Source organism: Battus philenor, unplaced genomic scaffold (assembly GCF_028537555.1).
Source record: "Battus philenor isolate CCGP_79_NKW_IND1 unplaced genomic scaffold, ilBatPhil1.0.hap1 SCAF_1, whole genome shotgun sequence".
NCBI lineage: Eukaryota > Metazoa > Arthropoda > Insecta > Lepidoptera > Papilionidae > Battus > Battus philenor.
Genome location: NW_027181661.1, coordinates 953,420 through 971,143, shown reverse-complemented (window position 1 = coordinate 971,143; position 17,724 = coordinate 953,420).

Sequence of the window (17,724 nt, the reverse complement as noted above, 5' to 3'; positions counted from 1 at the left end):
GTGTTCTAGATGTCTTAAATACCTTTCAATTTGAATACCACATACCACGTGAGGGTCCAGGACGAAATTTATGTTTCCAGGTACTCACAGGTTCTGGAATGGAGATAGACTGGAATGGACAGTCTGCATCAAGATTATCGGAGATTGGATGCAGCTTTCAAATAATCCTATTTGAAATCTACGAAGGAATTCCATGTTAGTCGACGTTCAACTCTAAAATTATGATGATTCTATAGAGTATAAGAGTAAGTGATACTAGCTTAACGGGTTCCAAATTCATTTGATAACTTGATTGTATACATCTCTACTATTATATATTGTGGCTTCCTTATTTCTCGAAAATAACTCAGGTCTCTTTAAGGCCATAGTGCTGAATCAAAGTGTTTCTTCTTCGATCACATTATCGCTTTCATTTAAGCGAGTTGATGTGTTCATGTCAAACATGAACAATCAAAAGTTGAGAAAGATATCACTAGTGTTTGTTAACGCGAAAGAAACCTAACTAAACTTAATGTTTATATATTTTTTAAATATATTACATTGAAATATCCTAGAGGCGGCGAACATATAACTCATATCTCTCTGTAAGGTTTTCTATGAAGTAATTTCGTCGTCATAGTTTTAGCCCATACACTCTCACTGCAAGACCTGGGCCATCTCCAAAGATGAGCGATATACCGTAATCGCCACACTCAGCAGTTCAGTTGGCGATCGCGTATTTTGGCACTCAAAGTAACCTGTTGCCCATTCTTTGGAGACTTATTTCTGGGCAGTGGCAGCCGATGAACGTCATTGCAACGCACAAGACTGATCCAAAGATCGACACGACGACCCGTCTGCATCCAGGGACTTTCCGCGATCCTTACCGTGTCATTGGTCAACCTAATGAGAGGACTACCCACGCCGCGTCTTCCGGCCCTTGGTCGCTACTTAAGAATCTTTTAACTCCAACGGCCATCGGTCCAACTGCCCCTTAAAACGAGCTATGTCTTTGATCTTGGTTATACCGCGGATCTCCTCATTTCTGGTTCGATCTCGAAGCGAAATTCCGAGCATAACTTTCTTCATTGCTTTCTTTGGGTGACATGGAGCTTTCTTATGATCTAACCCGAGTCTTCTTTAAGACATGAACGTTCTTAGACAGTTTTTTTTAAAACATATCAATGTAAATTTTATATGTGATCTCCATTCCAATCTTACAAAACAAAACTTTTACAAATGGACTTAATAAAGTGAATTGTAACAAGAAGTTGAAATGTGAAATATCTCAATGTATTATACAGTTGAAAACATCAACGCCTTTTCAAACTGAACTACAATACACGCGGGCCGTACTGCAAAGTCTCCCTCGGGTGACTTTACGAAATTCGCTAAAACTTGGTCGAATGTTTCAGCCCACCTGTGCTATTTGTAAGCGGAAGTTGGCGCCGTACAACAAGAGAGTTTGTGTCGCGGATTAACCAACTTCCAGGTGTCGCAACGAAACTATTAAAACTAATGGTTGTTTACTTTTTTTATGTCCTTTCACTTCTTCGCGATCAACGCCCGGGAGCAAATATATCTTTTGGATTCTTTACATTTCTCCGCGATTGTTATCCGAATCACACTATATTTTCACAGCGATCAATGTTCGCATATAAATGTATCTATTTCATTATTTCCATTATTACTCTTTTAGTATCGGAATCATACATTTTTCCGTGATCAGGCGTCGTGTATTTTTTTATTCTTACGCAGATAATATAAATAAATTATATTTACTCAACTATCCATTATTTATACTTCTACTGTCTACTATACTAAGATTGTCTGTAAGAAATTGTCTCGTATGATAAGACCGTCAATCGTACTTTTTTGTTTATTATTATGAAACTATAAATGTTTTCTAGGGTGTACAGTAAGGAATATTAAATTAAAATTATATCAAGCCTTTATTAGGACGTCATTGCAAATCTATATATTGGCAGAAGTTTGTTACTGGACATAGGCTTACTTCTTAGACTCCCAATGGGATCGAAATCGGCCTGCAATCAAAGCTTTCCCACATGTGGGGTAACCTTCGCTGCAGCCGGGCCGTGTTTTCTGCCCTAGAACTTCAACCTGCCCATACACTAGGATATATTTGATGGTATGGTTAATTTCGATACGTTTTTTTTTTCACTGACCACCTCCATTGATTGCCTCTCCCTTGTCGTATTTATGGGACAAGACATTACAATCTTATTTATAACACATAATATTCTTAATTGAAATCTTTATTTATTTTCAGAACTAAACAATTTTTGCATATTTACATGTTTCTGTTTTGTTTATTTTAGCTATATTTATTTCACATTAGTGTTTTTTTTTTCTATTCTTTTTAATTACTTATCCAAATACTATTTTTACCTTTATTAATTACGAAGTCAATTATCGCTCTGTAACATTTGAGTAACGCAGACCTATTTTCGTATCTATTTATCTTTTTTCTTTACTGAAATTTTTTTTTTAAATTTCATTACTTGACATATCATTATTACCCGTATAGAAAACCCGACCTTATCTATCTCCATGGTAAATTTATAATTAAGTTTAGTGTTGATGTGACTTTAATCGTTTATTCAGTTTAACCTACTAAGAGAAAATTCAATATAATGGCGCCCACGTCGAACATAATTGAAAAATGATCAAGGCAGTTGCCTGCAATATATAATTTGAGTTAAAATATTCAGTGTAATTAAATAAATACTAATACCATAATAAAAATTATTCACTGATAATTATATGTGTATAATAAATAATATATATTAAGGAACTTTTATTTAAACTTTAGTTAAAACTTTTAAGTGAAACACGTCACACGATTACAATGTCTTTAGATGACGTTTCCTTTTTTTCAATTTTATGACGACTGAATTAGAACTGCAATCATTCCAATTTTAAATATACAACGTCTTGAAAAGGTCGTTATGTTTGTTATTATTGTCGTTTCAGCCCATAGATGATATATGCAAAGCATAGGTCTCTCCCAAATATATTTGAGAGAAGGATATACCATAATTACTTTGGCAGATTGGCGATTGCAGTGTGGTATATAAAGTTGTTTGTGAGCAATGACAATACTATATTAATTACTGTACAATCGAATCCACGACCTAACACAAGTGACATTCCTTACCGCTGGGCTACCACTGCCCAATATATAGCTTATAGCAATGATTTTATAAAACATATCATATATATAAATAACATATTTTTAATATAATAAGCGATTTTAAAATTAGAATCACTGTGTTTTAGAAGTAATAATCATTTATTTACAGTTTAAGTACTACCAGAAGTTACTGATTTGTCGCATTCTAATAAAAAAATATATTTACATATTTTAGAACGATTATTCAGAATGATTGGATAAATGAGCATTACATTCGCACATTTAAGTTTGTACTAACAAAAGTTCTTGGACTACCGCACTACAATATAAAATATATATCGATGTAACATATTTTAGAGTGATGAATTTATACAGGGTGATTGAAAATAAGTGTAAAGGTTTTGAAAGTTTTACACGTGTAATCAATCATCCTGTATCTATTAAAAATAATATTTTTTTCATGATAGTATTAGAAATCAGTGACGCGAATTTATCTCGTTTGAAAATTGAACAAACGACACAATGCTGGCAGTTAATAAGCTACTTTAATCGATTTAAATTAAAAAATATATATATTTATATAAGCTCCTGTAAGCTTAAGATTTAAATAGTGTAAGTTTATGGTCTGTTAAATTTATATTAAATTACTATTTAATTTATGATCTAATGTATATTTTACAGGTGAAAAATATGAAAACCCAGAGATATAAAAAAAGAAATATTTATAAACATTTTCTTGTACGTAACATGTTTAAATCTTTATAGATTATTTGAATATGTATATATTTCTTGTAACATATTAAAAGATATAAAAATGTATACAAACTAAAGAGCACACGTGATGAAGTCGGAGAAGTTTTTCATGGCTGGCATAATAAGAATAAATCAGATAAATATTTAAATTCATCGCATTATTAAAATTATATATTCGTCTTTGTAAGCGAAAAGATAATGCATACGTTTACGTCACGTAATTATGTACGTGAAAAATGCACGCAAATACAGTGTTTTTATTTATTTTAATACAGTATGCAATTATCAAACGAACTGACGAATATATATTATCTGTGGTTATTCTCGTACCCTTATAAAAATCTTTGTTTCAGTTTTTTTTTTGTTATTCTGTGAACGTTAATATAAAATGCATTACGAAGTATTTATGCATGGATATAAAATATGCATTTGATAAGATTGGCCGATTGATAAGATGCTTATTCTTGCGATCGTGTTTTGAAAATAATCAGCTATAATATAATTTGTAAAGTTTTAATTGTTTTCGTTATATATATGTATGAACTCTTTACATTTGAAACTTGATATTTATAGTTATATTTTCGTTCCACGATGTCGGGTTTGACGTACATTAAGTATGTGAATATAGCGTATATGTTAACATAGTTTAAAAATATATTTTGTGATACAAAATTTTTTTGGACCTTGAGCTCCGTCCTAGACTATATGTGAACGATAAACTTACGTCCTGCTGATTAAAGAAGTCATCCTGTCCCTCCTCGCTGGAGCACCCCATGTCCTGGAGCAGAGGAGTCACGTGCCGCTCCCAGTCATCCATTTTTAAAAGAACAGTTACGGGTGAACGCGAACAGTTATCACCTGATTCACCAGTCGTTCATTGCTCACCGGCGCAAGACATTTCGCGCCAAAAACTTCGTGTGGTCACGTGACACTAGGAGTCCGCTATGGCAGTGGCTCCCACCCGCGCCGGCGAACGGAACAGGAGTGCGGCCGGCTGGGCTGCACGCCCTCCGCCGCCCCTCCTGTCCCTCTCGCACTCCCGCCGCCCTCCTACCGGCGTCCCTCTCGCGCGGCAACACGCCACGCGCCTCCCATGGGCGGCCGCGATTTCCCGCCGTCCGGCAACATGGCCGTAGGTAACGTGACCATCGAACAGTTTTTCACACAAACAAGCTCGCAAACAAACTTCATTCTGAACCTCCAAAAACTATCCGATACAACCAATATCTTTTAACTATGATATTTATTTTAGCCCGACCATACACACTTATTACAACTAATATTTATTCAATGTCTATTACAGGTGTCAAAAGTTTTAAAGGGGTGAATAAATATCTCATTTATCAGCAAAAAGTTTTAAAAGCTTTTACACTTATATCCAATCGCCCGTGTAAAGTGATCACCTGTGACCTCTGATATATGTTTCATTAATTTTTTTTTCCAGTTAAACAGGCGAATAACTTCTGGCATTACAAAGTCTGCATGGACAGTAAATATTTATTTTAATTTGTAATAAATATGAATTTTTCTTACCATATTTTCATGTGTACCACATGTCATATCAGCGATTCACAGCTAAACCAATCACCATATAAATATCTATCTAAATTTCATATTTTAATATTTAATTACAATTCTAACGTATCACGTACGACGCTTGTACAAATGCCAATTTATATAGCCTTATTATAAATTAAGGTTATGTTGAGGTTTGAACCACAACACATGACCTACCAGTCTCAGCTGCAATCAACTATTTTATAGCAACTTCTTAGGCAATAGACGCCCAGTGGAAGATAAGACCTCCTTCAAAAATAGTCAGGATGACCAGTCCTTTGCTGCCCGTATTCAGCGACTTCCAGCGTATCTACGTCGTCCACCAAGTCCAAAGGCTCTTGATAAACCTTTCCGCCCAACGGTTGAAGGAGGTTGTGTCTACCCAATGCCACTTCATACAAACAATCCTTCGAGCTACATATGAGTTCTTGGTTCGTCTACTGATATCATTTTTGAGTCAATTGTCATTGCTTTCTGGTTGTCTTTTATATTTATAATGAGAAAGTAATCAAAATTTCTAAAAATACCTCGTAATGGAATTGGAAATATTTTTCAATTTATTTCGGCTTTAAAATTACTAAAGATACAGCAGAGTATAAACTTTTGCTAATCATTTATGTGAGCATGTTTGTTTGTATACAAAAATAATATTGTATAGTAATATGTACAAAGTATAATGGTCCATCTAGTGGGAGGGCTATGTAATATAATTTAATGACTTCGTAGATTTAAGAAAATATTATGAAACGAAATTATTTTTCAGTTAAATATATCGTTGTTTATTTTCATTTTCAATTTCCAGACGTAACGAGTGCTCTGCTAGCTGTACAACGTCATTTTCTATATTTGACAGACCATAAATACTTTTGAAATAACATCAGTTTGTTCTAAAATTCGCGAGACTATTAAAATTAATAACACAATAATCTGGCTGTGTGTTACCATCGATTTGATGCGTAGAACGTTCATCTACAAGTTCCCCAAACTTTTTTGTACCGTAGACCCCTTGCCATGTTTTTCCATGTTGGGTAGACCCCCTACTTACCTTATATTGATTTCCTGTAAATTTCTAACTGTAGTGAAGTTTAGTGTATGTTCAAAATGTATTGCAACCACAAAGCGAATACCAACATCCTACAATTTACACAATTTTATAAACATTTATAATAATTTTTTTACTTCATAGATACTTTTATAAATAATGTAAATGTTTTGATATTATAAGATAGTATGATGTAAGTAAATAGGTACTAGCAATGTATGTGTTGAGATCCACTATCGTGGATCCTCATTTTCATTTCATGGACCCCCAAATTTTTTTTCGCTGACGTAGACACCTTGCAGGTGATAGACCCCTAAGGTCTACAAGGCGGACAGACGTAAGGACCGATGGGAGCCGCTTCCAACTGGTCCCGTTAAAAATATTTGGAGTATATTCATGTTACGTTACAGTTGAATTGATTATGAAGGTTCGTTAGATGCTGCATTAGGAGAAGAGAATTTTTTTTAAGCGTGCACGCACACCATCTTGATCATTGCTGGTGGGACACGGATGTCCGAAAGAATATATTATAATACACATTTACATTTTCTCACACACACATCTGTACACGCACAATGATTCATAACCATAACCAAAAAAGTATATATTATAGAATAAGAGCCATTTTAACACGACTTGTCAGTAATAATGTATGTCAGTCTATACTAATAAAAATGTATAAGTAGCTCTGAAGCTAGATTAATACAGTAATCGTTGAACGAAAACGAGTAGAGAGAAAACGTTTTATCTTTCGTGAATATTTTAGAAACTGTCAACGGTTTTAAAAATTTTTTCGACGACAATGTGACTAAGGAAATGTGAAAAAAAATAAATATGCTTCGTATGTTAAAACATTTCTGTATGTATTTCTATTTAATGACCACGTAATAAAAACATATATCATACATTATTTTATTATTTTACCACCGAAATAGGAACTAAATTATCCGAGAGTACCAAGCGAATTGACGAATTGAAGTAGGCAGGCGACTGAAATGGCATTTGGTTCGCGGGCTCCCAGGCTCCCACCATCTTCCACTGAATGCGAACCCAATAAGGGCAACAATGCGAAGTGGTCTCGTGTTAGTACCGTACAGCGAGGACGCCGGGAGAGGCACAGCTTCCTCCTACTGGTGGTTGTCTGGACTGAGTAGCAGCTACGAGTTCCTCCTTCAAAGGTACCGAAGACAAGGGGGTTTTCTTATGAAGGAATCTCACTTAACCTTGTCCTTTCCCCAAGACAGCGTATCTTGCATCCATCCAGAATATTTCCTTCTCGAGAAAAGAAAGGCGCAGAACTGTTAGCTGGAGCTCTAAGGTTCTCCACCGGAGAACATCATCATCGCAGATATATCGCCGTAGACAGATGACCGTACTAAAGGTGCTCGATGCAGACATCTTTCATCTAATCTTATTGTAAATGTAGTCGAGAATCCTATGTCCAGTGATAGACGCACTGAAACTAGGGCGTATATATATAACACATCATAAATGTTAACTTACTTCAATCTGTCTGTCCACGTTGTGAATAACTTGAACGTCGCTGCATATTGACCACATCCAGCTGATGGAAATCTATGAGAGGCCTATGACCAACAGTGGACTCTTTAATTCTGAAACTTTCATTTAAAATATTTATACACATATTTGAAATTGGAATGTCTTTTTATAATATTAAAATAACAGCTTTTAATTAGCATATCAATATATATACGACAAGTATATAAAATAAAATTCTTTATTTAAATTTTTGTCTGTCTGTTTGTCCCGGCTAATCTCTGAAATGGCGTGACCTATTTTGACGTGACTTACACTGGTAGGTAGCTGATGTAATGTTAAACATCTAAGACTAAATTAATTCTAAAAAACTAAATATTTTTTGTATAAATCCACGCGAACGAAGTCGCGGGCACAAATAGTATAACATAAATATGTTAAAAAAAATATTCAGGTAAATTTTAAAAAGTTTCACAGTAATTGAATTAAAATTTAGTTTTAATGTAATGGATATAACTATAAAAAAATTCCAAAATCCACAATATGTTTGCTTAGAATTCTCTAGTACTGCGTGTAAAGTATGCAACACCATCGTGCAAGCATCTTTAGAACTTTAAAAAAAAAAATTCGGTAACTATCATGTTTTATAGCATACCTAGTTATGAATAAATAGCACTTCTTTTCTTTCGAGTTTTGTTCGATTTCCATGGAGATCTTGTAATGAAATTAAGCTTTATTTATCCAACAGGCTAAAGCAAACATTGTTCATAACGATAACAATCAAATCTAGTTAGTTGTACCCGCAAACTTAATCTTAGTACATCTAAAATGGTAATTCTGTAATACAGAGTACTTGTTCGAACTTTCTCTTCTCATGTATAACAGTACAAGAATCGAATGTAACAAACATGTAGAAATACTTTAAAATTAAAATGTTATTTAAGACGAATTTTAATAATCGTGGTATGGAATAGTAGATTTAAATGCTTCATAATAAATTGGATACAAAAATAAATATCAAACTTTCGATTTCCGCGCCATAACTTGATAACGATTTTAATTGCTCTATCATATTTTTAAATAAGTTCTCTTATACTCTGTGCAGAAGTTTGACAGTTCGCAATGAATTTCGTCCGTTTGACAGTTAGGTATGAACTTTGTACGATTGACGTGTCCCTGTGAACTTCGCTCGTTTGACAGTTCACTATGAACTTCAGCGTTTGACAGTTTGCTAAAAACGCCGCACGTTTGACAATTAAGTTTTAATTTTTGTTCGGCTGACGGTTCGATATGAACCTCGCTCGTTTGACGGTTTGTTAAGAAGCTCGCTCGTTTGACAGTTCGCTGTGAACTTCGCTCGTTCGACGGTTTGTTAAAAACCCCGCTCGTTTGACAGTTAAGTTTGAATTTTTGTTCGATTGTCAGTTCGTTATGAAACTCACTCATTTGACAGTTCGATATGAACTTTATGCGTTTGACAGTTCAGCCGCTTTTAATTTATATTGTCGTTTAAAAGCTGCATCGGTTGCTATTGATGTTGTGATCGGTAAATATTATTTATTTAATCTAATTCTGTGATCATATATATATATATATATATATACATATGTGTTATATATATATGTGTGTGTGTGTGTGTGCATGTGCGTGCGTGCGCGCGCGTGTGTGTGTGTGTCGTATTAGACATTACCCGTAAAGATGCAATTACCTACGTCATACGTATATATTTTTGTAACGACACGGATGCAGTATGTACAGACACGTAAATTGAACTTTACGCAATACGATCCGTTATTCGCGAAGCAGGCAACATTGTTAAACACTCACGGTGGATGGAGTTTCCGAAGAGAGTACAAGCGGCCAATTAAAAGTTAAATGTCTAATTCTTGTTAGACGCGGGAAGTCCGCAACTGGTCGGTCGGGTAGTGAATTGGAAGTTAGCGGCGCTTCCCCGGCTAGGTATGACATGGGCGCCTTTAATTATTAACTCCTGTAAGCGGTCTACCCAAATCCACAACCCGAGAACTGAGTAACCGCACAATTTAAAATGTAATAATAACATAAACCTAACATATTTGATGAACGACGAGTGAATGAATGAATGCTAAAGATTTTTTTTTTATGACCCCCGCTATTGGGAGCCTCTCGTACTCCTGTTTTGTTTGGGACAGGGACTTTATTTACAAATAATTTTTTCAGGGTTTTATCTTTATTTTTTTAGTTTTATTTTATCCTTCACAATATCTTGCAATTTTTTCTTTTTTGGTTCTTTCATTCCTTCTTGCTTTCATCGCCTTCCTTTCCTCATCTTTTTTACTCTTAGGTGGCTAGGTACAATTTTATTTCTAATCTTTATTTTATTCTTACATTTCTATCATTATCTTTTGATATTATAGATTTGTTTAGATTAGACTTTTTTCTTTTACATGTGCATGCTAAAGAATTAAATAATAAAAGGAGAGGAAAGTTAAATCATTTGACGAATAAATAGCAGTAATTAAATAAAAAAGTATGTATACAAGGGTCATAAAAAAAAATCAAGCAGGCCAAGAACGGTCATCTTTGACGAATATATATATGTGTATACATTCAACTTCATAAAATAATATAATAATGGCATAATCTATCTAAAATCAATGTTTTCTTTATTAATTCTAATTTGTATCGCTAGTGTTTTCTTTACGATTTTTTTTTCGCCTTTACTGAGCGCAGACAGTTGGAGAATGTTGCCGCTATTTGATACGGATCTTTCTTCTCTCAGCTGCGAGTCACGACACCGTTTTATCATTATCAAAATTTTTCTTATGGGTTAATACAGCTAAAATGTATACATATAAACAATACAATTTTAAAGTTTTACTCAATTATACAATAATTGGTACATTATTTTATTTCAAGTCGCTGCCCAAGCGCTACAGACCGTTAAATGCCTTATGTTTAAGACAATCTGCCGGGCTTAATCATCAAAAGATTGTGACGTAGATTTTTTCCTGAGGAGGTCCGGTAAGTTAGGAGGTACATTACGGTTTTTGAATAGGGTCACGTGGTTACGTCTTTTGGATTCGAATCGGGAGCAGTATCTGCGTAAGTGATGAAAAGTCTGTACTGTGGAGCCGAAAATCAATGGTAATTAATAAACAACGTAATGATAATAAAGTAAGTAGTGGACAGTGGTATAGGACTGAGGTTTGAAATCATAGATCACGAGTTCGATTCCCGTGATACAATGTTACATAACTCACACTTTGTGCATTAGTTATATAGGATTGTCCTGAAAGAAGGCAGCAGCGTCCCCTGCATACCATAAAACACACACACACACACACACATATATATATATATATATATATATATATAGTCTTTGGCGTAACTGTTTGTCACCTGTGGAACTCCAGAAGAAAAGTTTAAATGCAGACTAAACTATAATAAAACTGGCCAAAATGGTCGAATTCATTTTTATTGATATACAATGATTTTCGGTTGCATTTAACTTGCTTTTTGCTTAAAAAAATTCTAATTAAAACAATTAATATAAACGAAATGATTGTACCAATTAATTCACACAAAAGCATCCAACAAAGTTTATTGAAGTTAATTAACCATGTCTGTATTTAACAGCTACTTCGTTTCTGCATGGCTGCATTTTGCTGTTGCTATAAAAATTGCTATAGCAATCATGAGTAAAAATGGCTAATGGAAATTATCAGTAAAATAGCCATAGCAGTTTTAAGGTAAAAATAACTAAAGCAGCCTTAGGTGAAAATAGCAGAAGTAGCTTCAGTTAAAAAAGCTATAACAGTTTTGGGTAAAAATAGCTAAAGTAGCATTAAGTAAAAACAGCTGTAGCAATCCTGCGTGAAATAGCTATAACAGTTTTGGGTAAAAATAGCTACAGCAGCATTGAGTAAAAACAGCTGCAGCAATGATGCGTGAAATAGCTATAACAGCTTTGGGTAAAAACAGCTGAAGCAGTTTTCTGTAAGAGTTGCTAATACAAAGAGTGAAAGTGGAAACGTAACAAACTTGGTGGAAAATAGCTGAAACAGCTTTGGGTGAAAATAGCTAAAGCAGAGTTTGATAAAAATAACTATAGCAATTTTCGGTTAAAATAGCTTATATAAAGATTTAAAGTCGAAAAGTAAAGGGTAAAAATAGCTGAAGCACCTTTACGTGAAAATAATTACACCAGCCTTGGGTAAAAACAGCTATACCAACCTTAGGTAAACACAGGTATACCAGCCTTGAGTAAAAAAAAGATAATTTTCAATATTATAATACATAAATGAATAGAATCTGTATTTATACTCTAAACTATACACATTAAAACCCTTTTGATAAATTTAAATATAAAATAATATGACCGCGTAAGAATTCTTGAGGAATAAATAGAGAAATAAAAATCAATCGACACACGTTTTTTATTTTGATGAAATTTATTTTGGGCCACGCGTTCCACTTTTGTGATGCCGTTTATAAAGTCATATCTGAAGATACATTTACTATGAATATCTTAACCTGTGCATTTACTTGTATATTTTTATCGTCGTCATTTTAGCCCGTAAAACTTCCACATAGGCCTCCACCAGGATTGCGACCAGAATTCAATGCCCTTCGACTTTAACAAAGACATATTTCCACGTGGACGTACTACGGTGCGCTTAACAGTCCGGTTGTGTGACATTCATTTTATCCTATGTCCTCAAGATGGAACAGAGGGCATCCACAGTACGTCGTCATCCAGAGCGGTCTTGAGCCTCGAGGTTTACTTCGCTCCGCGTCATTCTAACTGCCTTCACTTCAGTGATCGTCCGCTGCCAGGTTTGCTTTGGGCGGCCACGTCTTCGCTTTTCTTGAGGATCCATTCTAGAGCTTGCCGCAGTATGTAATCAGGGTCCCTTCGGAACATGTGCCCCAGCCAGTTCCACTTGCGGTGTTAAATCTGTTTGTCACTCCTGATTCCGACACTACGCTACCGAGGTAAGTGAATATGTGGATTCTCTCCACTCTATTTGTGCCAATAAGTAACAGCAAAAAACCTGTTGCTTCGCATCTCATGCCTTGGGTCTTCTGGGTGTTAATTTTAAGTTCCGTCTCCAAAGCCTTTCGTTGTAAGTCGTTAATTTTAGCTTGCAAGTCGGCCTGTGTATGGCTCAACAGGCATAGGTCATTGGCATAGTCCAAATTTTTCAAGACATTGAATAGTCCCCACTCTATGCCACGGCGCTTGCTGTGACATGTAAAGAACAAATCGGAAATATAAAGTATAATCGTAAAAACAAATGCACGAACGCTAATGTCTTTGGAGTATAGAAAAAAATAACAAGAATTTATAAAAGATTTTAAAGCTGAAAGCGCTTAAATTGCCAGATGTTAAATGTACACAAACTTCTTGTAGCGCTTTACTGTAAAGTGTCACATTGTCCACTTAAGTCGGGGCTGAAGACGCAATTAAGCGGTTGTTTTGAAAACGCAAATGAAGAGGTTGACGACACGTGTTCACAGATGGGATACACGAGTGATGCGGTTAAAGCATTTCCGGTCAACGTTCGCCATTTTTGACAACGTAATGTACATTTTTAAGAGGTGAAATTTTTTGAATCTGGAACGTGTGTGAATGTAGAAAAATGCCAAGCATCAAAAAAAAATGATCAGTATTTTGCAATCTTTCTAATATTCTTACGCCCCTTTATAAAATACATAATTTTTAAATCGAAGCGAAAGGGTTAAACTCGTATCGTGTACACTTTCAAAATCATATTGCCCCCCTATGGGGCGTGGGCTCCACGCTAGGAAACACTGACATAGACTAAACATTCGATATGTTTAGCTATTTCACAGGCTGCGTCAATATACTTCGTCCTGACAGAAATTACTACCTCGCTACAGTGAAATATATAAAAAAACTAATTTCATAGTGATCTCTTTATATATCAAATATCTATGCCCACGACTTCGTCCGTGCAATGTAACAAAAAAAATATTTTGTTTCGTTTAAGAATTTTTCTAAAATAAATGTAGCCTAAGTTACTCCTTTTTACATCAACTACCGGCTAGAATAAATCCCGTCAACAGTTGTACAGACAGACAAAAAATTTTTATAAATGTAATTTTGGTGTACGTATCGCATGTATATCCATATGAATGTAGTAAAAAGTGTTGATTTTAGTATTACACATACACCTTGATGTTACTTATTTCTAAAAATATTAACCAATAAAATATAGTTCATTAAGATATTTTTTCTAATAACACTGCCAAAGGGTACAAACAAATTATCCACTTAAAACTTTCTAAAATTAACACGACTCCAAATATGTGACAAAAAAGTTCTGATTAAAGAGACGTGTAAATAAGATACTAATTATTTTATTAAAAAAGGAAACTATTTTCGGACTCTTTCTAACAGACAGGTGTAGTTTTTCGTCTCACTCGCACACAGGTATCCATCTATAAAAGCAAACTTGATTCCTGCCTAAGCGCGTCATTCAGTTAAATGTCATTAAAATTTAAAACAATAAAACGTGACCGCTCTTTAAAATTCTGCAGTATGCCAAGGTTTTTGCAAAAACCACCAAAAAACAACCAAAAAAACTCGTAGTTATGTCTTTTAGATTCAAATCTGGAATAGTATCTGAATATGTGTTAAAAGGTCTGTACTTAGAGCTGTTACATGGGTAGTCATTATCGAAATTTTTAAAACAATATAGGAACTGCTTGCAGCATCTGTGCCCGTTCAGCAGTTGCATGAGATGGCATAGCTCCCCTTTACTTTGGACAGACTTTCACTACTGCCCAAATGGCATTTTCAGATGAGACGGGTATGAGGTGGCAGCCTGGCCTATAGTCTCTTTTAATATAGCAAAGCTCGAGGGCTCCCGATGGAGCCTCGGTTCGGACCAACGTAGAACATTTTTACCGGTTTTGAAGACCACCGAGTTTCTAAATCGCTTTGTTAAACGCTCCATGTACCCCAAACTCGATAAAACCCACGAGAGGACCTCGGCTTGAGCTATCACTCTCCAGTATTGCCCGCTTAGAATTCCGACACAAGAGTGCACGAAACGGTTGAATCTCAAGAACTTAGTTCTCTTACATAGGCTTCACGAAACTTACTGAAGGCATTTCGTACTTGGAAATCTATGAGAAAGACCTATATCTAGCATTGGACATCCTATGGCTGGAATGATGATGATGTGAATACTTTTTAATTAAATTTTCTTTTTAATTAATTCCAGTTTAATAAATAATCATCGATACGTACACTATGTTATAAATAAAACGCAAAATATGCGTTTTATCTCATCATTGTAAGCGTCGTTTCTGCCATTAAACGCCCAGCAAGGCTTCTCCAAAGATATCTACGAAGGGCACACACGCCACGCTTGGCTGGTGAGTCAGCGGTGGCAGTGTGGTATCATGGTACGCAGACGAAACTGGTGACCATCCTCTTAAAACTTGTTTATGGGCAATGGCAATCCTATATAATTAAAGCACAAAGTGTTAATTATATAAGATAGAATCCCGAGAATCGGACCTCTAAGTTAAGTTACCTCTATCGAACCTCTAAGTTATAGTCCTTAACTAAGTTGGTACTGCTCCTAACATTTTATCTAACAAATTTAAACTTCCCGAATCGAACTACAGAAGTTCTAAATTCAATTGTACGAATCGAGTTGTCAGTTATTGACGCATTGTTCCAACAATAAAACAAAATATAGTAATATTTCTTTTTATAATATATGGCAAAGGTATAACATGGAATACGTGTTTTATGATAAATAATACACTATAATGAAAACACGCATGAAAACAAAATTAATTATATTATTTTAATTGGCTACTTTTAATATGAATTTATCTGAAAAAAAAGATGTGTGAATTAATTCGTGGCTGTATGTAAATACATTCCTTTGTCACAGACGCCGCATTGTCGAACAAACAATTGACAAGTTTTTTCCGTTATTCGTCCCACATAATCTATGGTTGACAATTATAAGTGAATGACATCACTATTTTGGCAAAAATTACCTATATAAGAAATAATTCGACAAAATAATATAGTTAAATTATAAAAAATATACACTATGAAAGATGATTTAAAATTAATTTCTCGAATGCAAAAATAAATCATAAGCTCATTTATTTCACATCTCATATTATAAAAGTATTATGCAAAGAAATTTTGGGTACCATCTATTATTAATAGCAAAGATGTCGCCAACTTAGGAGTTGACATTAAAATAAGCCATATACAATATTTTTATTCGAAAAATAACTTTTTTATAAAATAATTTAAAAAAAATTAATAAAAAAAACCGACATCATTCTTCACGATCCAGCCTTTGAGCAATGACCGTTTTTAAAAATACAAATTGAAAGAACAATAACACAATGTTCACCAAAAATCATTAATATAGTATTTAATTACCTATACAAATAAATAAATTTGGAGTGTTTGTTTTTAATATTATAATAACAGTTTTTTACTACATATATAAGAACGTATACACGGTTACAATTTTTTTTTTTTTCAATTTTTGTCTATCTGTTTTTTCCGGCTAACCTCTAAAATGTTAGAAACAATTTTGACAGGTCTTATACTGGCAGGTGGCTGATGTAATAAGGAGTAACTTATGGTAACGTTAACGTAACCTTATGGTTGTAGAGTGCAAATCACGGACCAGTAAGCGCAGCGAAAGACCACCAGGTGGACCTGATAAGGTTGTGGTAAAGCGTGCGAGCCGTTTGAACCAATCCAGTTGAAAATATATTTGGAAGGCCTGTGTCCAGCTGTGGACGTCTCATGACTGAAATGATGATTAATTGATCAACCATCATTTTACATAAGAAATAATTAAGAAATGGTTATGTAATTTTACTGATTATAAATGAATTATTTATTATCTGTATTAAATAAATATAGAAATTAAATTGTAAAAACATCAAATAAAAATATATGGTGTATAAATATTTAAAGATCTAACGTTAAAAAAGCGAACATCGCATCAGAACGCAATCAAATATTAAGTCGTCTCGTATTTGCGAAGTCAAACAAGCATATAGAGGCTATAAATATTTATCCAAACAATTCCCTTTCCGTCGTGCAATCCATTTACGTTATTAAGGAAATTGTTCTTGAGCGAAAAGGCCACACGCCGCGCCACTTCGTACACTGAAGTGAGTACACGGCATGATATTTGCACTTATTTGCAAAGAGACCGGCAACTGCCACATTTTCATCGAAATTCCAATGTCGTACAATTGAAGAGGTCCATTAAATCAATATATAAACGTATCCTCTTTGGGACTACTAGTCACTTGTTAACCAAGGTGTCACGCCTCATTAAGGCAAATTGAATTTAAACACGAATGGAATATTGGCAGAAACCACTCCCGATAGTGCTCTACCTTTGTAGACAATAGACTGACAGAATGCTGTTAATTACACGCAATCTAAATTTAGATAGATTTAACAGTATTATTACATACATTAATTGGCTTCTAATGCAATATAAAACGAAAGTTTTTTTAACATTATTAACCTACAGTTAATGTCAATATTAATTTGTTGTTTTCAGTTGTATGTAGAGGTACATACAACTTAAAACGTAATAAAGGTTGTAATATAGGGACCAATGAATTTTTTAAAGTTTATTTCCTTATTACGTGATATTTTCTGGCTGGGTCCTTAATTTTCTCTGACGCCGTTTTTTGAACAATATTAATGAATGTTAAAATAATT